Source organism: Scyliorhinus canicula, chromosome 3, assembly GCF_902713615.1.
Source record: "Scyliorhinus canicula chromosome 3, sScyCan1.1, whole genome shotgun sequence".
In the NCBI taxonomy this organism is placed as follows: Eukaryota; Metazoa; Chordata; class Chondrichthyes; order Carcharhiniformes; family Scyliorhinidae; genus Scyliorhinus; species Scyliorhinus canicula.
In genome coordinates this window covers 95,664,004-95,685,820 of record NC_052148.1, presented here as the reverse complement: position 1 = coordinate 95,685,820, position 21,817 = coordinate 95,664,004, and the positions used below count along the sequence as shown (strand labels likewise).

General features: G+C 49.2%; 1 long non-coding RNA gene across 3 annotated transcripts in view; it reads right to left on the bottom strand.

The window, feature by feature from the left end:
• Positions 1-21,817, bottom strand: part of LOC119962822 — a 271,981-nt gene that overhangs the window by 236,486 nt on the left and 13,678 nt on the right. For 2 of the 3 annotated variants that reach the window (XR_005459974.1, XR_005459978.1), the window contains exon 1: positions 5,495-5,596. The exons of the other annotated variant lie outside the window; for it this stretch is intronic. This is a non-coding gene — a long non-coding RNA (uncharacterized LOC119962822). Of the gene's footprint in view, positions 1-5,494; positions 5,597-21,817 lie in introns of those variants that run through there. 3 annotated transcript variants of the gene reach the window in all.

Sequence of the window (21,817 nt, the reverse complement as noted above, 5' to 3'; positions counted from 1 at the left end):
GTGTATTTACAGTGATGCATATCACCACACAATTTGTTCCCCATAACCAGTAAAATTCCCCAAAGATCCGCATAATCTCCCCCAACCCCCCAAACGGGTCAGAAATATACAAGAGTAGGTTGTCCACATATAACGATACATTGTGTTCACTCTTTCTATCTCCCTGGTCACCTCCCATTTCCTGAGCTGGTGTGCTGGCATCCTACTGGCCTTCTCACCACACTCGTATATCGCCCCGCTCACCTTCCTCAACTTCCCCACTGCCTTCCCTGTATATATCAGACCAAACTCCATCTGCAGCTTCTGTCGCTCCTTCAACAGCCCCGCCTCTGGGGCTTCAGAATACCTTCTATCCACCTGGTGTATCTCCCTAACCAGCCTATCCATCTCTGCCCGCTCCACCTTCTCCCTGTGAGCCCTGACTGAAGTCTGTTTCCCCAGTAACTACTGCCTTCAGCGCCTCCCACACCGTTGCTGCCAAAAACTCCCCTGTGTCGTTTATCTCCAAATAATTCTGGATGGCCTCCCTCACCCGCCCGTAGACCTCTTTATCCGCAAACAGTCCTACATCCAATCTCCATTGAAATGAAATGAAATGAAAATCGCTTATTGTCACGAGTAGGCTTCAATGAAGTTACTGTGAAATGCCCCTAGTCGCCACATTCCGGCACCTGTCCGGGGAGGCTAGTACGGGTGCTGACACCCCTCCTTGCTCACCCATAGATCAACCAAGTGTGGGGCATGGTCCAACACAACAATCGCTGAATACTCGGCATCTCCCACCCCCACCAGCAAAGCCCTGTTCAAAATTTTAAAAATCAATCCGGGAGTACACTTTGTGCACGTGGGAAAAAAATACAACTCCTTCGCTCTTGGCCGACCAAACCTCCACGGATACACCCCTCCCATCTGCTCCATAAACTCTTTTAATTCCTTTGCCGCTGCTGGCATCCTCCCGGTCCTTGAACTCGACCAATCCAACCTCGGATCAATGACCGTATTAAAGTCCCGCCCCCTATGATCAACCTATGCAAGTCCGGGTCTGGAATCTTCCCTAACATCCGCCTCATAAACTCCGCGTCGTCCCAGTTTGGTGCATAGATAGTCGCTAATGCTAGCGGCATCCTGTCTAGCTTCCCACTCACCATAACGTATCTAACCACCCCGAGTCCGCCACAATGCAGCCCACCTCAAATGACACCCGCTTATTGATCAAGATCACTTCCCCTCTAGTTTTAGAGCCTAGCCCCGAATGGAATACCTGCCCAACCCACCCCTTCCTCAGCCTACCCTCAGGTGTGTCTCCTGTAGCATTGTCACGTCCACCTTCAAACTCTTCAAATGCGCAAACACGCGAGCCCTTTTGACCAGCCCATTCAGCCCCCCCACCCCCCAATGATCAGCCATCACCTTTCTTTGGCAGCCTCCAGCCCACGTCCCGTGCCGCCTCAGGCCCGCCCTCGGGTGCCCACCTTCGTCGACCTCCGATTTGTCTCCAAGCGCCAGTCCATCAGCAGAACAATACCCCCCTCCCGCCCCTTCCCCCCATAACAAAATAGCTATCCCAAACCCCCTCAACAAACTTATCACCTGCTCGTGCCCCCCCCCCCCCACTGCGCTTCCGTGAGTTAGCCCGCCCAGCTAGCCTGGTAATCCCACCCCATGGTATCCTACCCCCCACTAATCCCCCCCCCCCCCCCCCGAACATACATTGCAAACATTACAATCCCCAACAAACACAAAGAAGGAAATTTCACCCACCATCCCTCATTAAGAACAAAGTTAATCCGTATACAAAACTGAGCAACGGCCCAAAACTTAGTAAAAAAACAATACACACAGAACCCAAAGAGAAAATAAATTTAGCAGCATCGGTACAAAACTACTCGCCCCCAAGTTCAATGTCCTCCATCACCTGCCAGTCCCCTGTCCTTAACAAAGTTCATCGCCTCATCCGGCGATCCAAAACAAAGTTCTTGGCCCTCGTAAGTGACCCACAAACGAGCTGGATACAGCATGCCGAACTTCACCCCCTTCATAAAGAGGGCCAATTTTACTTTAATCACGCTTGCCCTTCTTTTGGCCAGTTCCGCACCCAAGTCCTGATAAATGCGCAGCTCGTTATCTTCCCATTTGCATCTCCTTGTCTGCCTGGCCCACCTCAAGATCTGTTCCTTGTCCAGGAACCGGTGCATTCGTACCACCATTGCCCTCGGCGGCTCATTCTTCAGCTGCTTCCTCATAAGCGCTCTGTGCGGCCTGTCCACCTCCAAGGCCGAGTAAACGCACCTTCCCCCAGCAGCTTCTCGAACATACACGCCACATATGCCCCTGTGTCTGATCCCTCGCTGCCCTCCGGGAGGCCAACTAACCTCAGGTTCTGCCTGCGCAACCTGTTCTCCAGATCCACCACTTTCTCTTTCAGCCTTTTCTGGTGGTCCTTCATCAACCCCATCTCCACCGCCATCGCGGCTAGCTAGTCATCATGGTCAGCAACCGCCTCTTCCACCTTCTTAATCACCTGACACTGGGCTTCCAATATTTGCCCCACCCAGTCACTCCCCATCTTAATCGGGTCCAGGTACTCTTGTCTTTGCTTGGCAAAGCTCTCCTGGAGGAAGTTCACCAGCTGCTCCGTTGACCACTGGGCTAGCAATCACAGTCCCTGAGCCTCAGCCATATTTTTCTGTACTGCAGACTCCACTCCCTTCTTTGTCCAACACTCGCTCCTTTTCAGGTCACTTCTGGTCCACAAATCCACACACTGGTGGGGAATCCTTCTCCTCTACCTCACCAATCTCCTATTTTGCCGATCAAATCCCCCATAAGTTAGGGAAAAATATCTCAAAGGTCCACCACGAGCGAGAGCTACCAAATAAGTGAGCATTCACTCCATGGCCGCCACCGGAAGTCACCAGAGCCGCATCTTGAGTAGTCCGATGCACCACTCAATGCTGCATGGGCCTCGTTGTAGCGCAGGGGTGGGCAAACTTTTCCATGCAAGGGCCGCATTCAGAAATTCACAATTCACAAAGGGCCGCATAGTATATTAAGTAAAATAATTACGTCACCCGGTTATGATTCTGGGCGCCTCATATAGAACATAGAACAGTACAGCACAGAACAGGCCCTTCGGCCCTCGACGTTGTGCCAAGCAATGATCACCCTACTCAAGTCAACGTATCCACCCTATACCAGTAAGTAACCCAACAGCCCCCCCACCCATTAACTTTTTTAAAAAAAAAATTTTTTTTTTTAAAAAAAAAAAATTTTTTTTTTAAAAAAAAATTTTATTTTTTTTTTTTTAATGACTTGGTGGGCCGCAGAAATACCTTTGGCGGGCCGCATGCGGCCCGCGGGCCGTAGTTTGCCCACCCCTGTTGTAGCGGGTCTCCGCTTCAGTCTCCGGATTCCATACTGGTGTCATTTGCCAGGTCCTCGAGGATATCCCTTATTCCCCAAGAGCCAGCTATCCATCCTGGGGTGCTCCTTGAAGAGAACAGGGATAACCGACTGCCCCAAGATGTGGTTATCGTGCACACTCCCCAGGAAGCGGGCGCACACATGCATTATCTGCAACTGGTGGTCGCGCGCATATGTTGAGGGAGTGGAATCCCTTTTGGTTAACACAGGGCACCTCCAGATGGCCCGATGAGCGCAAGGTAACATGCGTGGCTTCTATAACTCCCTGGACCTGGGGCAATCCAGCAATGGCAGAGAAACCTGCTGCCTGGGCATTCTGTTGGGCCAGGTACACATCAAAGATGATGTAGTCTTCCGCCCTGGAATACAAGGCATTCATGACCTGCTGGATGCACCTGTCGGCTGTGGCCTGTGAGATATCACACAGTCCGCATTCGAGCCCTGGAATGATCCCGTGACATAAAAATTCAGGGCTACAGTGACCTTGACAGCCACCGGGAGCGGGTGTCCTCCTCCACGAGGTGCACCATCTCCTTGTGGAGGCGAGCCTCCTGCATCACACACTGCCCATCATTTGTTCGAATGACCAGCGTCTCCTGTACACCCTGGGCCGTTGGGGGATTCCCCCCTCTGGGTCCCTCCCTGCCCTGAAGGGCAGCCGGGTCCTCGGGGTGTGGGCCGGCGTCTGGCACATGGGCCACTGCCTCGTGCATCTGCAGACGCTGCTGTTGCTGCCGCCTTCTCCAGCGTCTGGCCACATCGCGTAGCACCAGCATCAATAGGGCAACTTCTGCAGCCAACAACCTTGCCACATCATTCGAGACCTGTAAGGCATTGGGAGAGCGCGTTAGACCGGAAAACAGCAGTGGATCCCACACCCAGAGCCCCCATTCCCCCTCTGATCTCCCTCACCCCCATACCCGGAACGCCCTGCCCACGTACTCCCGGCCACAGGGTCCCCCCTCACCAAACCCCAGACCTTGTAACCCGAACACCCGCTCACAACATCACCTGGACCGGGTGATGGCACCCTCCCCATGGCACTCAACTACCCTCTGGCCATGGACATGTCATTGGAGCTGTGCCCCATCCCCTGGGTGTTCGGATGTTGACTGCTGCGTGTGTGGTGTTGCCTCCCGCAGTGTTCAGGTATACTGTCCAGGCATCTCGGTCTGATTGGGATGGTAGGCAATGACTCCCACATGCTACATGGCATGCCCACCCACGGGAATACACTTGGGTTGTGTGAAGTTCTCATTTAACCACGACTGCCAATTCCCTATTGGCAATAGCCTTAAGCTGCACAGTCAGAGGTCTCAGCAGCCAGTCCGGGGGCAGACGGGCAGGGGCCAGGGTTGCTCCCAGAATGGGTATACACGATCCAGGGATTGGCATGGAGGTGTAGCAAGCGATCGCCCTCCCCCACACCCCCCACCTTCCCATTGCAGCCTACCCCTGCGGAGAGTCCACCCACCCCCAACCGAAGGCCCCCGTCCCCCACCAAGCACAGGGGCAGCAAGCCCAGCGCCCCCGGGCTCTTTGCCTGTGGGCAAAGATTGTTACTTACCTCTTCAGCTCCCCACAGAAGCCCTTCAGGTTTTTACAAATGAGTACTAATCGGCGCCTGCGTGAGCACTTCTGGGGAAGACGGTGAATGACAGGAGGCCATTGGATGACGGGTGGCTCTCGTAATTGTATGGAAATAGGGCTTACATGGTGCTGATTGAATTCTCGCCACGCTGCGGCGGGATTCCGAGTTCGCCTACAGGAGCAGGTTGGTTGCATCGCAAACTGTTTGGCCCTGTTTCTTTACCTCTCCCGTTATTCACCAGCTTCACTATGCTTGAGCCCAAGTGTAACAAGGCCAGAAGATCGCGCCCGGCGAATCATGGAGGCCTTGGAGAATACCAGGTCAGGCCCTGCTGATGACATGCAAACAGTGTTTACTGTACGTGCGTTCAGGACCCCACTGACGCTGCTGTTGACGTGATGGAGAATCACGATTTAGTGTCAAATTGGCGCCCGCGTCAGCCAAAGGAGAATCCCACCCTAAATGTTTCAATAAGATCACCTCTTAATCTTCCAAAATCCAATGGATCGTCCCAAGCTGTCCATCCTTTCCTTATAAGATAACGTCTTCATCCCAGAATCAGTTAAGTGAGCCTTCGGTGAACTGCATGGAATGTAATTACACCTTTTTTAGGTAAGAGACCAAAATTGAACACGGTACAATGTAAATATGGACACATGATGCCAGATGTGTGAGCTTCCATTCTTTAATAATGAGACTGGAAGAGAGGTGGTGAAGGAGCAAAGGTCTTGGGAGGACGGATTTGAAACCTCGACACAGGTTGCCACCATTCATTGGCGATTTGAAGATTGAAAATTCAGTGGAAGTGCTCTTAGTCAACTCAAAGTAAATTCAAGACTATGCCATCTCCCTGGGTAAGAAAGGGGTCTGATGATCCTTGATGTTGACGGCATTCCGATTAAACCCTTGAGTTCTGCCCTGGGCTGGGACATCATCAGGCCCAGTCAAGCATCTCTGTATTTTGCATATTCTTCCTCTTCCTTTTATCCACATCTTTCCTCTCCCCACATCCTGTTCCTCCTCTTCTACCAATAAATTATGTCATTCCAGGCCCTCCTTCCACGGCAGGAACAGTGACAGGAATCCAGGACACCATCCTATAATGCTACTTATAGCACCAATCTGACTCCCATTGAGGCTAAAAATTGTGCCCATAGGGGGAATGTGTAAAAAAGGATTTTTATACATCATGTGACAATGATCAGGAACTGGTTGCCTATATGAGGCTGGTGGAAATGAAGACAATTAATTATTTCAGAAAGGAATTGAATGGTCACTTCGGGGATATAATCCGACAGGGCTACAGGAATAGAGTGGGCAATAGGACAAACTGGATTTTTCATAGACTGGACCGGCTGAATAGCCTCGTTCTGTGCTCCATTGACTATAGAAGCAATATGCTCTCAGTAACTAAAATTAGTTTGAGTCTATTCCTTTGTCATATTTCTCTTCAGGTGCTCTGTATTGTGATATCACATTACAAATATGCAACAGTGCATATATAATGATTTCAGCTGAAACTAAATTCATGCTCTTATGCAACAATTTAATTTCCTAATTTAACATTTTAGAATGCCACGTCGCTTTCTTTTAAAAAAGGGTTCTGTATGTTAACATATTTGCACTCTCAGTTGTATTTCTTCCTCTTCTTCATCATTATTCTTTCTGAAACATCCTATTGCAGCAGTTTCTATATCAGTAATTCAGTACATGACAACAGAACACAGTAATGTTTCAAAAACCACTACTTCGAATCAAGTTACATAAAGTGCTGAATAAATAAGTATCAAAGAAAGAAAAATAAGTATAAACAGCAAAAGAAAATATGTCATAATTGCACAAAACGATGGGTATTAATTACACAAGTTTAGGAGAATGCAAAAGGGCAGAATGAGGCAAAGGGCTCGGAAAGTTATGGGGCTGGATTCTCCGTTTTTGGGACTTTGTCCCCATGTGGTCGTAAAATCTGTGGCCCTTCACGACAGAAAAACTGGCGTGAAAGGGCCACATATTCATAGCCCTGCAGGAGGCTAGCAGTGACCCATCAGGAAGCTCGCAGCTTTTGCTGCAGATACGGAACCCCGCACTTCCGGGTCAGAGGCTGTGCATGCGCACGACGACGGCCTCCAGCGGCCACGCCGTGCTCCATGGTGGACTAACCGCGGAGCTGGACCTCTCAAATAGTGCCCCTCATCGGCCGTGCCCTCGACCTGGACCGCCTGCCCGAAATTAGCCCGGTGCCGTATATGGACCCCTGCCCATCATCAGCCTGCCACCGACCATCGCGGCAGGGGACTGAGTCCGCAGCCGCCACGCTAGTATCCCGACTGGCAGGACCATTATCGATCCAAGCCAGTCGGGAATTCAGCCGGTTGGGGGCAGAGCATAGCGGGGTGGGCGTCTGGCAATGCCCGCAGGTAGGGGATACACGGCGCGGTGTAGCTTTTCAGGGCCCGGAGAATCGGGGAACCGCCATCGGTCCCGATTCCATGTACGGAAATGGATTCTCATCCCCGGCGCAGCCATGATTTCGGCGTCGGGGTGCGGAGAATCCAGCAGCTGTTTTTTCTATCTTTTGGTTCATGATTGCACCCCATAGTATCAATGCTACTGGGATTCCCAGTAATGCGGTTGTGGGTTTCGGTGTAACCGAAGTATCATAGACATTGGTCAAAGAGGTGAGTTTTAAGAATAGCCTCAAATGAAGGGAGGAAGATGGAGGAATTTAGAATTGAAAGTTTACAGCATAAATCTAAGTGGCTAAAGCATGACCACCACTGGTCCAGTGAAGGGAGGGGAATACGCAAAAAATTAGAGTCAAAGGAAGAGATCATTTCAGAGGGAGGTGTAAGGCTGAAGAAGGTTACAATGATGGGAACAAGCTATTTAAGCAAAAATGCATTTTAATCTTATGCACAAGCACAGAATAGCTCTCATAAAGTCTGACATGTATGCATTACCATCCCCATTGATGTTATAACTGAATGGGAAGCTCACAGAAGGGAACCTGGGTGTAAAAGACCGTCAGTGGGATTCACCGTTTCAGAGACTAAGGGCTGGATTTTCCACTCCTGAGGCTGTATTGATGCCAGTGGAGGAAGTGTGGCGTTTTACGACAGGAAATTGGCCAACAGCTGCACCAATTCAGCTACTTTTAATGGGCTAGCACCGTCGTCATGTGGAACACAACCAATTCCATGTAAAATGGTGCCAGGTCCGTGATTGATACTCATGAGGCTCACACTCCGCAGCCACACTTAAACGGTTCTATCTCTCTTCCCCCCCCCCCCCCCCCCACCCCCCCCCCCCCGCGCCCCACCACACATACCGTCCCAGTCAACAAGATAGCTGGAAGGACAGCAGTGCCACGGTTCAGGAATGCTGAGCTGGACACCCTCATGAACGCTGTGGAGGCGAGGTCTGTGAGATCCTGGACAGGTCCCCACTCGGCGACTGAATGGATCCCATTGCATAGACGTTCAAGGCGACCATCACCTTGATGATCACCGGGAGCGGGTGTCCTCCCCCGTACCGCCCCCCCACTCCCGGGGCCAGATTTCCCATCACCTGGCAGATGTGTCGCACTGTCTCTCTCTGCTCAGCCGGAGTCTCCGACAGCATGCCCGGTACGACAGAGCCTCGAATGACAGGTGGTGCCGGAACACACGAGGCCTCATACGGCGCCTCCTTGGCACCTCCTCCTCCTCCTCGGCCTGTTGGATGGCCGTCCCTCCAGCCTGACAGGCCGCCACCTGCCCGTCTGAAGCCCGTTCTGCTGCAGGCCGCTCTGCTGCTGCAGCCTCCCCCTCCTCTCTAAGCGGCAGAGCTGCGACCATCACGAAGGCAGCCAGCATTGCTTGTTGAACGCCAAATGGTCATTGTCTGCAGGGGGTGGAAGGCCAACATGTTAGATGGCGCATACTCCCATGCACAACCAGGTTCCATGGGCTACACAGTGGACCCGGTAGGCGCTGCAGGCCCCGCCCATGCATATCCCTCCCCCACCCCTGCCCCATCGTTATCTGGCACCAACGGTGTCCCCGGTCCTGCCTTGGGTGAGGCCCTGGGTGGTCCCCCGGTGGTGGCGGTCGGTTGGGTGGAGTGTTCGGGGTCAGGGTGGGCGCACCCATACGGCCAGTGTCACTGTGTAGAACCAGGGGCTGAGATGGGTGGTCAGTGGGTGCGCAGCAAGATAGCCGCCATAATGGCGGCCAGTGCCTTGGCACCGCCCCAGTCCCGTGGGAGGGAACCCTGACTGCTCGGCCTGTCTCCCCCTTACCTCCCCCGGCCCTGGAGGGGGCCCCCCGCCCCAACTAGCAGGGCCGTGCTCGGGCCGGCAGCCCACAGTCACTCCACGCCATTTCCTACCTCCTCTCTCTTGCTCAGCAGCCACAACGCCAGGTTCATGACTTTTGAGACCACAAGTGAATCACGCCATCGGGAACCCAGCCCATCGGAGGCGGTGAATCTCGGAGGCACCGGAGAATAGGATGTCAGGCCCGCTAATGATATGCCTACTGTACTTTAACCCCGCACGCGAGCACCGCATTTACACAATTTTCGGGGTGCCGGAACATCCTGATTTGGCGTCAAATCGGTGCCAACCCAGATTTTGGCATCGGAAGCTATTCGCCACCAATTCGCGTTTCACGATTTTGGCGTCGGCAAGTGGAGAATCCCGACCAGGTCTCTGGATTTCTCCTCAGAATCTCCCCAGATAATGTTCACATGGAAGTTTCCAAACTCCATGCCCAAAAGCATGCTTTAAAATTTTCTCTCCCAATAATGCTTTCCCCGAGTGGTTTGCCATGTGAGAGTGCCTTTAAGAAATGGGTGTTTATAAATGTTATGTACATAAATATCTGTAGTGAGAGTACCTTTAAGAAATGGGTGTTTACTACTGCAGTGATGTCAGAGAGTGGGTGGAGCTGGGCTGTCTGCCAGGTTTTTACTTTCATTTTAGGCTGTTTGCTGCAGGGTGTGTTTTAGTTTCATTTTCAGTGTTGGAGCTGAAGCCAGACAGAGCAGGTGTACTGTTGATCTCTCTGCCATCAAAAGATTATTTCTTGATCATTTAGTGAATTCAGAATTATAAATGTTCTCAGTAGTGACTTTAACCTAACGTGTTTCTGTTAAAGGTTATGTTTTTTGTAAGTCTTATGGATGTTATAAGTCTTATGGATGAAAAGGACAGTGTACGCATTATTTAGTGTTGTATTCTTTGGGGTTGTATTTGAATTGATGGTTGCTAAGATGTTCACTGTATGTTTTAAAAAGGTTAACTTGAGTTCATAGAATAAACATTGTTTTGCTTTAAAAAATACTTTTCCATTTCTGCTCGACCACACCTGTAGAGTGAGCCGTGTGTTCCCCATACCACAACCTGTTAAAGGTTGTGAGTCAGGTGAACTCCATGATACACTTTGGGGTTCTCTAAAACCTGGCCCATAACAGGTTTACCTTTCGAATTCCAGAGCATGATGTCCAAATGGCACTTGTAAACAAAGCGTACGCTCTACTTTTAAAAGCGAATCCAGTCCAGGATATTACACCAACCCCTTTAGGATTTTGCTGTTTTGACCACTTTTTCTTTTTATAAATTTAAAGTACCTAATTAATTTTTTCCAATTAAGGGGCAATTTAGCATGGCCAATCCACCTACCCTGCACATCTTTGGGTTGTGGGGGCAAAATCCACGCAAACACAGAGAGAACGTGAAAATTCCACACAGACAGTAACCCAGAGCCAGGATCGAACCTGGGACCTCAGCGCCGTGAGGCAGCAATGGTAACCACTGCACCACTGTGCTGCCCTTCAATTACTTCAACTCTTGATTCGCAGAGTATATTAATACAGTATCAGACATTTTGTCCACCTCTGAAGTCTGTGGTCCCACTTTAAATCTAGTTACTGCAATTGTCTCTTTGACGCAGAACATTTTATTTGATCTACCTTGAATTCTTAACAATATCTTGTTCTCTGTTCTCTTAACTTTAAGTGCCTTAAACATACTTTCTGCCACAATTCCTTTGTTATCTGGACTGTGATTTGTACTTTAGGAAGATGGCTCCTTTGCAGCTCCCACCCTGTTCAGTCTTTCTTCTGGCAGAGTTGAGAAGTGTTTACTTCCTAAGATCCTGCCGCCAACTACAATCAAATTAGCTGAACTAAAATGTAAAAGCATCTCTACCTTCCAAGGCCCAATTGCTAACCAACAACCATATGCTGATTCCTTTTATTTATTCTTCATACTGTCGCCCTCTCTAAGCACAACAGAAATACAGTTGGAACTTAACCAACCCCCACACATACAAACATTTTTGTCCAGCATGAATCTAATTATAGGTTTTACCCTTCCAGGTACAGAAACATTAAATTAAACCTACTTAAATCTATCCTTAATTCTAATGTTTAACAATACAAATATAAATCCCTTAAAACTACCTTTATTTTCCGAACACATGCCTGGAGTCCCTCTTTACCAGTTCTCTTCCAAACTTGCCAGAGGGATTACCTTTGGAATAATCATTGGTGCCAACAATGGTGCTGGTGGCAAAAGAATATTCTATTGCCACAATGCCTCAAATCACAGAAAGGAATAAAATGAAAAAAGATGAATAATTATTGCAGAAACTGCCAAATGTGTACAACATTTGCAATTCTACACACCTATTATATGCGAACAGAACATAAGAACATGACAATAGAAGCAACACTATATCACTTAAACCTTTGAGACCATTCAACAAGATCGTGGCTGATCTTTGACCTCAAACCTATTTTTCTGCCCAATCCCCTGATCCCCAATTATTGTAACAGATGCTAGGCGTGATTTAATGCGCAAAAAAGAGAGTACCATCTTGGACGTGTATAGTGGGGTCGTTCTCGGCGCCTGCAGCGCCGTGAACAACCACACTATGAAACAAGACTCTATATTTTAACTGGCCTCAGTCGGGAACGCCTTGGCGAGGCTGCAGTTCCAAGATGGCACTGCCAGAGTGCCCGAGTGACTGTGCGAAAGTGAGAGGCTTGCAGTGCCAAGGTGCCCAGGTGGCAGCAGGATTGCCAGGAGGGTACCACCCTGCCCAATGTCCAAGCTCTCGGGGGCTTCCGATGGCCTTGGAGACACTCTCAGGTGCCGTTACGTCTGGTCCACATTTGTCTGGACTAGTGCTAAATGTCGCCATGGAGAGATCTCCCAGGAGTGGGCATTCATTCCCAAGCCTTGGGAGAATCGTGCACCAACATAATTAAATGAGCCTAATGGATCCCTTAAATATGTTGATCTGGAGAGGCATCCCGAGCATCGTAAATCTCTCAAGGTGCCTCTCGCGAGACTTAGCGTCCATGTCACGTCACTGAGTCAGGCGCGATGAGGCCATTTGATCGCACCCGGAATTTCTCATTGATATTAAGCCTTTCTCACACACTCAGAAGAGGGCTCTGAATTCTCAGAATCTTTCAAAAACGGGCAGGTTGCCAGCAATAGCAAAGGAACTGAGAGGGTTCAGTGTCTCCCCAATTTTCTCCCCAAGTATTTTTTTGCTAAAGTCGACACATTGATATCCTCCTTTATTTGGGTGGGTAAGACTCCCAGAATCCGTGGCATTTTATTCCAGATACAGACAGTTGCGCGGGGGGGGGGGGGGGGGGGGGGGGGGGGCTGGCTTTATCCAATTTATAATTTTACTATTGGGCAGCCAATATTCAGAAGATATTGTTGTGGTTTAGCCATTCTGGCTCCATATGAGGACAAATGGAAGCAAAAGGGAAAATGCTGGAAAATTTCAACAAGTCTGGGAGCATCTGTAGGGAGAGAAAAGAGCTAACGTTTTGAGTCCGACGACTCTTTGTCAAAGCTTTGTCCAAATGGAAGTGAGTTCCTGTACTGCTTCTAGACTGCACTATTGTCCTTTTTCCTCATTGAGATTTTCCTCAAATCCAGTGGTCAAACCCTGAGGATTTGGAAGCACCTCAGGTAACATTTCAACCCCGCTCCCTATCCTCACTAGCCCCCATCAGAAATAACCATCTTTTCCTCCTGACAGTTGTCTTGGACTCAACATTTAATAAGTCCTGGGAGGGAAAGGGTCTGGAGAGGTTTGGGAGTCTGTTCATGGAGGAGAGGTTTGCTAGTTTAAAGGAATTGGTTGAGAAATTCCAACTGCCTAGTTCTAGTCTTTTCTGGTGTTTTCAATTTCAGGATTTTTCATGCAAGGCTTTCCCCTCCCTTCCTTTGGTGCCATCCACTTCCCTGTTGGAAGACGATTTTGACTCTGGCTAAGCCGGACAGGGCGGGAGGGGGGGATCTATTTTAGACATATTTGGCCATATATCCTTTCAACGGATTCTGCTCCATTGTGTGAGGTGAGGGCAAAATGGGAGGACGAATTGGGTCCCATTCTTACCCATGAGGTGTGGTGTGAGGCCCTCCATAGGATCAACTCCATGTCTTCATGTGTTCGGCTGAGCTTGATTCAAGTTAAGGACAGGATTCACCTGACCAGAGCTAGGATGAGCAGCTTCTTCCCTAGGGTTGTGTATAAGTGTGAGCGCTGTTCTCGGGGGCTGGCTAATCATACACATATATTCTGGCCCTCTCCCAAGTTGGGAAGCTTTGGAATCTTTCTTTAACACCATGTTGGAGATACTCCTGGTAGATTTGGATTCATGTCCGCTGGTGGCCATATTTGGGGTGCTGGATTTGCCAGTGCTTCAAACTAGAGTGAAGGCGGATGTCCTCGTCTTTGCCTCGTTGGTAGCCCAGAGTGAAATCCTGCTTTGGTGGAGGTCTCCATTCCGCCTAGTGCCTCGGTTTGGCTGGCTGACCTTATGTCTTTTCTACATTTGGAGAAGGTCAAATACACCATCAGGGGTCAGTGGAGGGATTCTACCCGAGATGGCAACAATTCATTTTATTTTTTACGGAGTTAGTCACCGACAGCTGTCGGGGTTTAGTTTAGTTTTTTGTGTAAAAGTTAATGTGTGGGTTTGTTTTTGCCCCTTGGTTTCTCTCTTCTATAGTGTATTTATGTTTGGTTATTTCAAGTGTTTTTCTTTAATATGAAACAGTTTTAATAAAAAAATGTTTTTAAAGATATTGTGGTTGATACTGTTTGATATTAAAAGGATTAATTTAACTTAAAGGGGTAAGACATGGCAGGAGAGCTTCAAGCCATGGTCTGCTCCATGTGGGAGACTAGGAACATTTCCAGTTCCCAGGACCAGCATATGTGCAGGAAGTGCCGCCGGATGCAGCTCCTGGAAGCCCGGTTTTCAGAGCTGGGGCGGCGACTGGGGACACTGTGGAGCATCTGCGAGGAGGAGAGTATCATGAATAGCACTATAGAGAAGTGGTCACAACGCAGGCTCAGACTCCACAGACAGGAAGGGAATGGGTGACCACCATGGAGAGCAAGAAAACTATGCTGTCAGTGCAGGAATCTCATATGGCTATACCCCTGCAAAACAGAAATACCATTTTGGATACTGTTGAGGGGGATGGCCTCTGGGGGGATAACAGCAGCAGCCAGATTTGTAGCACTACAGTTGGCTCTGCTTCACAGGGGGAGGAACAAAAGGCATACAAATGCAATTGTCATAGGGGACTCAATTGTGAGGGGACTAGATAGTCATTTCTGTGCCCACAAAAGAGACTTCGGATGGTACGTTGCCTCCCTGGTGCTAGGCTCAAGGATATTTTGAAGCGGTTGCAGAACATTCTGAAGGGGAGGGTGAACAGCCTATTACCGTGGTACACATTGGTACAAACGACAAAAGTAAAAGGGGGGATTGGGTCCTAAAAGCAAAATCTAGGGAGCTAGGAAGCAAGTTGAAAAGTAGGACCTCACCCTGCAACAGAGGCGGGGGGTTGGGGGGGTTGGCGGTTGGCGTTGCCGAACTTGCTTCATTATTATTGAGTGGCGAATGTGGACAAGGTACAGCGGTGGTGAGAAGGAGAAGGGGTCGAGTGGGTTAGGATAAAGGAGGAATCCTGTAAGGGGTCTCATCACATGGGATCAGAGGTGAGCTGGCAAGATAGATACAGAACTGGCCAGGTCATAGAAGGCAGAGAGTAGCAATGGAAGGGTGCTTTTCTGATTGGAGGGCTTTGACCAGTGGTGTTCCGCAGTGTTCAGTGCTAGATCCTTTGCTGTTCGTAGCATATATAAATGATTTGGAGGAAAATGTAACTGGTCTGATTAGTAAGTTTGCGGACGACACAAAGGTTGGTGGAATTGCGGATAGCAATGAGGACTGTCAGAGGATACAGAAGGATTTAGATCGTTTGGAGACTTGGGCGGATAGATGGCAGATGGAGTTTAACCTGGACAAATGTGAGGTAATGCATTTTGGAAGGTCTAATACAAGTAGGGAATATACAGTGAATGGTAGAACCCTCAAGAGTATTGACAGTCAGAGAGATCTAGGCGTACAGGTCCACAGGTCACTGAAAGTGGCATCACAGGTGGAGAAGGTAGTCAAGAAGTGTCATGTGAGAGTACCTTGAAGAAATGGGTGTTTATCAGTTATGTCAGAGTGTGGGTGGAGCTGGGCTTTTTGTCAGCTTTTTACTTTCATTTTAGACTGTTTGCTGCAGGGTGTGTTTTAGTTTTGTTTTCAGTGTTGGAGCTGAAGCCAGACAAAGCAGGTGTACTGCTGTTCTCTCTGCCATGAAAAGACTATCTCTTGATCATTTGGTGAATTCAGAATTATAAATGTTTTCATTCATGAATGTAAACCTGATGTGCTTCTGTTCAAAGGCGTTTCTTTTGTCTTCTGGATGTTGTTTGGGAAGTTATTAAGGATTACTTAGTGTTGTATTCTTTGGGGGTTGTATTTGAATTGATGGTTGCTAAGATGTTCACTGTATGTTTTAAAAAGGTTAACTTGAGTTCATAGAATACACATTGTTTTGCTTTTAAAAATATTTTTCCATTTCTGCTCTACCACACCTGTAGAGTGGGCCGTGTGCTCCCCATACCACAATCTATTAGAAGTTGTGGGTCAGGTGAACTCCATGATACACTTTGGGGTTCTCTAAACGCTGGCCCATAACAAATTGGGGGCTCATCCGGGATAGAAGTCTATATATTGGATTGGCTTAGTGAACTTAAAGACAGTGAGGGGTGAGCATATTGTGGTTGCTTTTCAGGTGTGGTATTCTTGTTAAAGTGGGGAGTGTGTTGTGGACAATGGCTCTTTCAGAGGCTCTGATGTTTTTGGGGGTGGAGACAGTCACTCGCAGTACCTTATGGACAGAGACTAAAAGCAGACTGTTAGATTTGGCAAAAACATTGCAGTTAACATTACCTGACAAAATGCGCTGCCCGACTCGGAACGCAAACTGCAACGACTGCGGCAAAAAGGGACACTTCACCAAAGTTTGCCTGGCCAGGCCCAAATCTTCCAAGTCGCAGGCCTGACTCTCAGACTCACAGGCCCGCAGACCCCGCAGTGTGGCTGCGTGCCTGCCGGCTCCGTCCCCCCCACCCTCCCCTCCACAGACGCATCAACCGCCTTCTGTTGTCCGTGGGGGCAGCCATCTTCAAGCCCGCACAACATGTGCGACTCACGGGGGCCACCATCTTGGCCACCGTCTCCCATGCGGCCCGCATGTGCGACTCATGGGGGCTGCCATCTTGGCCGCCATCTGCAACGTCGCCCGACACGTGTGACCGACGGGGGCAGCCATCTTGGGACCACCCCATCACCTCCGACCACGCCGGCTACCCGCAACTTGGCACGGTCACCCTCGACCAGTCACGACCAAAAAACCTCCGGAGCACCATGATGACCATCCGGGTCAATGGATACGAAACGCCTTGCCTGTTCGACTCCGGGAGCACGGAGAGCTTCATTCACCCAGACACGAAAATTCACCTCCGGAGTCTCGCTTCCGTCCTGGCTGAAGACACCGGGGCGCGTCCTATTCCGAAAACACATCAGGAGCCATAAGTCCGAGCCCCTGGTCAAGAGGGTCCAGCTTCTTCACACCAACCCTGAAGGAGGAGGGTGAGCAGCCAGAAGTCGTGGTGCACATTGGTACCAACGACGTAGGTAGGGCAAGGGGTGTGGAGGTAATAAACAAGTTTAGGGAGTTAGGCTGGAAGTTAAAGGCCAGGACAGACAGAGTTGTCATCTCTGGTTTGTTCCCGGTGCCACGTGATAGCGAGGCTAGGAATAGGGAGAGAGTGCAGTTGAACACGTGGCTGCAGGAATGGTGTAGGAGGGATATTTGGATAATTGGAGCGCATTCTGGAGAAGGTGGGACCTGTACAAGCAGGACGGGTTGAATCTGAACCAGAGCGGCACCAATATCCTGGGGGGGAGGTTTTCTAGTAGTCTTCGGGAGGGTTTAAACTAATTTGGCAGGGGAATGGGAACCGGATTTGTAGTCCAGCAACTAAGGAAGTCGATATTCAGAACGCCAAAGCACGTAGTGATGCAGTGGGGAAGGTAACACTGACAAAGGAGAGTACTTGCAGGCAAGGAGATGGGTTGAAGTGTGTACTTCAATGCAAGAAGCATCAGGAATAAGGTGGGTGAACTTAAGGCATGGATCGGTACTTGGGACTACGATGTGGTGGCCATCACGGAAACTTGGATAGAAGAGGGGCAGAAATGGTTGTTGGAGGTCCCTGGTTATAGATGTTTCAACAAGATTAGGGAGGATGGTAAAAGAGCTGGTGGGGGGTGGCATTGTTAATTAGAGATAGTATAACAGCTGCAGAAAGGCAGTTCGAGGGGGATCTGCCTACTGAGGTAATATGGGTTGAAGTCAGAAATAGGAAAGGAGCAGTCACCTTGTTGGGAGTTTTCTATAGGACCCCCAATAACAGCAGAGATGTGGAGGAACAGATTGGGAAACAGATTTTGGAAAGGTGCAGAAGTCACAGGGTAGTAGTCATGGGTGACTTCAACTTCCCAAACATTGAGTGGAAACTCTTTAGATCAAATAGTTTGGATGGGGTAGTGTTTGTGCAGTGTGTCCAGGAAGCTTTTCGAACACAGTATGTAGATTGTCCGACCAGAGGGGAGACCATATTGGATTTGATACTTGGTAATGAACCAGGGCAGGTGATAGATTTGTTAGTGGGGGAGCATTTTGGAGGTAGTGACCACAATTCTGTGACTTTCACTTTAGTTATGGAGAGGGATAGGTGTGTGCAACAGGGCAAGGTTTACAATTGGGGGAAGGGTAAATACAATGCTGTCAGACAAGAATTGAAGTGCATAAGTTGGGAACATAGGCTGTCAGGGAAGGACACAAGTGAAATGTGGAACTTGTTCAAGGAACAGGTACTGCGTGTTTTTGATATGTATGTCCCTGTCAGGCAGGGAAGAGATGGTCGAGTGAGGGAACCATGGTTGACAAGGGAGGTTGAATGTCTTGTTAAGAGGAAGGAGACTTATATAAGGCTGAGGAAACAAGGTTCAGACAGGGCGCTAGAGGGATACAAGACAGCCAGGAGGGAACTGAAGAAAGGGATTAGGAAAGCTAAGAGAGGGCATGAAAATCTTTGGCGGATAGGATCAAGAAAAACCCCAAGGCCTTTTACACATATGTGAGAAATATGAGAATGACTAGAGTGAGGGTAGATCCAATCAAGGACAGTAGCGGGAGATTGTGTATTGAGTCTGAAGAGATAGGAGAGGTCTTAAACAAGTACTTTTCTTCAGTATTTACAAACGAGAGGGGCCATATTGTTGGAGAGGATAGTGTGAAACAGACTGGTAAGCTCGAGTAGATACTTGTTAGGAAGGAAGATGTGTTGGCCATTTTGAAAAACTTGAGGATAGACAAGTCCCCCGGGCCTGACGGGATATATCCAAGGATTCTATGGGAAGCAAGAAATGAAATTGCAGAGCCATTGGCAATGATCTTTTCGTCCTCGCTGTCAACAGGGGTGGTACCAGAGGATTGGAGAGTGACGAATGTCGTGCCCCTGTTCAAAAAAGGGAATAGGGATAACCCTGGGAATTACAGGCCAGTTACTCTTACTTCGGTGGTAGGCAAAGTAATGGAAAGGGAACTGAGGGATAAGATTTCTGAGCATCTGGAAAGACACTGCTTGATTAGGGATAGTCAGCACTGATTTGTGAGAGGTAGGTCTTGCCTTACAAGTCTTATTGACTTCTTTGAGGAGGTGGCCAAGCATGTGGATAAAGGTAAAGCAGTGGATGTAGTGTACATGGATTTTAGTAAGGCATTTGATAAGGTTCCCCATGGTAGGCCTATGCAGAAAGTAAGGAGGCATGGGATAGTGGGAAATTTGGCCAGTTGGATAACAAACTGGCTAACCGATAGAAGACAGAGAGTGGTGGTGGATGGCAAATATTCAGCCTGGAGCCCAGTTACCAGTGGGGTACCGCAGGGATCAGTTCTGGGTCCTCTGCTGTTTGTGATTTTCATTAATGACTTGGATGAGGGAGTTGAAGGGTGGGTCAGTAAATTTGCAGATGATGCGAAGATTGGTGGAGTTGTGGATAGTGAGGAGGGCTGTTGTCGGCTTCAAAGAGACATAGATAGGATGCAGAGCTGGGCTGAGAAGTGGCAGATGGAGTTTAACCCTGACAAGTGTGAGGTTGTCCATTTTGGAAGGACAAATATGAATGCGGAATACAGGGTTAACGGTAGGGTTCTTGACAATGTGGAGGAGCAGAGAGATCTTGGGGTCTATGTTCATAGATCTTTGAAAGTTGCCACTCAAGTGGATAGAGCTGTGAAGAAGGCCTATGGTGTGCTAGCGTTCATTAGCAGAGGGATTGAATTTAAGAGCCGTGAGGTGATGATGCAGCTGTACAAAACCTTGGTCAGGCCACATTTGGAGTACTGTGTACAGTTCTGGTCACCTCATTTTAGGAAGGATGTGGAAGCTTTGGAAAAGATGCAAAGGAGATTTACCAGGATGTTGCCTGGAATCGAGAGTAGGTCTTACGAGGATAGGTTGAGGGTACTAGGCGTTTTCTCATTAGAACGGAGAAGGATGAGGGGTGACTTGATAGAGGTTTATAAGATGATCAGGGGAATAGATAGAGTAGACAGTCAGAGACCTTTTCCCCGGGTGGAACAAACCATTACAAGGGGACATAAATTTAAGGTAAATGGTGGAAGATATAGGGGGATGTCAGAGCTAGGTTCTTTACCCAGAGAGTAGTGGGGGCATGGAATGCACTGCCTGTGGAAGTAGTTGAGTCGGAAACATTAGGGACCTTCAAGCGGCTATTGGATAGGTACATAGATTAGGGTAGAATAACGGAGTGTAGATTAATTTCTTCTTAAGGGCAGCACAGTAGCATTGTGGATAGCACAACTGCTTCACAGCTCCAGGGTCCCAAGTTCGATTTCGACTTGGGTCACTGTCTGTGTAGAGTCTGCACATTCTCCCCGTGTATGCGTGGGTGCTCCGGTTTCCTCCCACAGTCCAAAGATGTGTAGGTTGCGTGGATTGGCCATGATAAATTGCCTTTAGTGTCCAAAATTCTATGATTAACAAAAGTTCGGCACAACATCGTGGGCCGAAGGGCCTGTTCTGTGCTGTATTTCTCTATCTCTATCTAACCCCCAGTACGCATACATAGAGCACCCCGACGGCCAACAGGATACGGTTTCCCTCCGGGACCTGGCATCCACAGAATCCACTACCACCGCCACCCCAACCTACCCCCCAACCTACGCCGACCAGCGCCCCCGCCCCTACAGGGCACCCGCACCCCCTTCTGTCCTCCCTGCCCCCCCCCCCCCCTCACCAACCCATAGGAATGAAGCTCCAGAAGACATGCTCCCGGAGTCCACGCCTGTGCCAGCACCGGCGACTTCACCACCCATGTCCGCACAGATGAGTTCGACATCCGGGCCAGCTGCGATACCAGAGCTCCGGCGATCACAGCGCACGATCAGGGTACCGGACAGACTGAACCTGTGAACCCTTCACCGCCGCTGGACTTCAATTTTTAACAGGGGGTGAATGTGGTGAACGTATTGAATTAACCATTCACCATGTATTACACTGTATCACACTGTTGCCCATGTGGGCCCCACCTATGAACCATTGTACATTATTAGATAGAATGTATCAGGTTGGTGCCCTTGTGGGCTCCGCCCCTGGCTCTGCCCCTTGAGGGAAGGTAAAAAGAGCAGCAGCCCTGTAGGCGGCTCTCACTAGCAGAGCAGTCGCAGGCAGGCACTGTTCTAGTCGGTTAAAGTCACTGTTCACTTCATCTCTCTGTCTCGCTTGAATTGATGGTCACATCAACGAGCACATGTTTTTTGGGGTTGTGGAAAATTGGGAAGATTCTGGGCAGGAGTGTTCGCGGTCTTAGCCAGGATAGTGGAGGAGGAGGTGGACCCGCATGCTTTGGTGATGATATTTGGGGTTTCAGAGAAACCGGAGATTATGGAGAGGAGGAAAGCTGATGTCACGGCCTTCGCCTCTCGGACTGCACGGCGATTAATTTTGCTGGAGTGGCGGTCGGCATCGCCACCAGGGGTAGTAGCATGGTTAGATGACCTGTACGACTTCCTGCAGTTAGAGAAGATAAAGTATGAGTTAAGGGGCTCAGCGGGGGAGTTTGAGAAAAGGTGAGGGATGTTTGTGGCAGTGTTTGAGGAGCTATTCGTCGCAGGGGCTGGGGAATGGGTGATGGGGAGGGGGGAGGGGTGAAAAAGGGGAAAAATCTGTACAGATTGTATGGTTGAAAGTTGGGAAGTATGTTTCCCGGGGTGTTTACTTGCTATAACCTGCTTTGATACAAGTTTGGAATAAAATACGTTTTTTTAAAAAGTAGGACCTCAAAGGT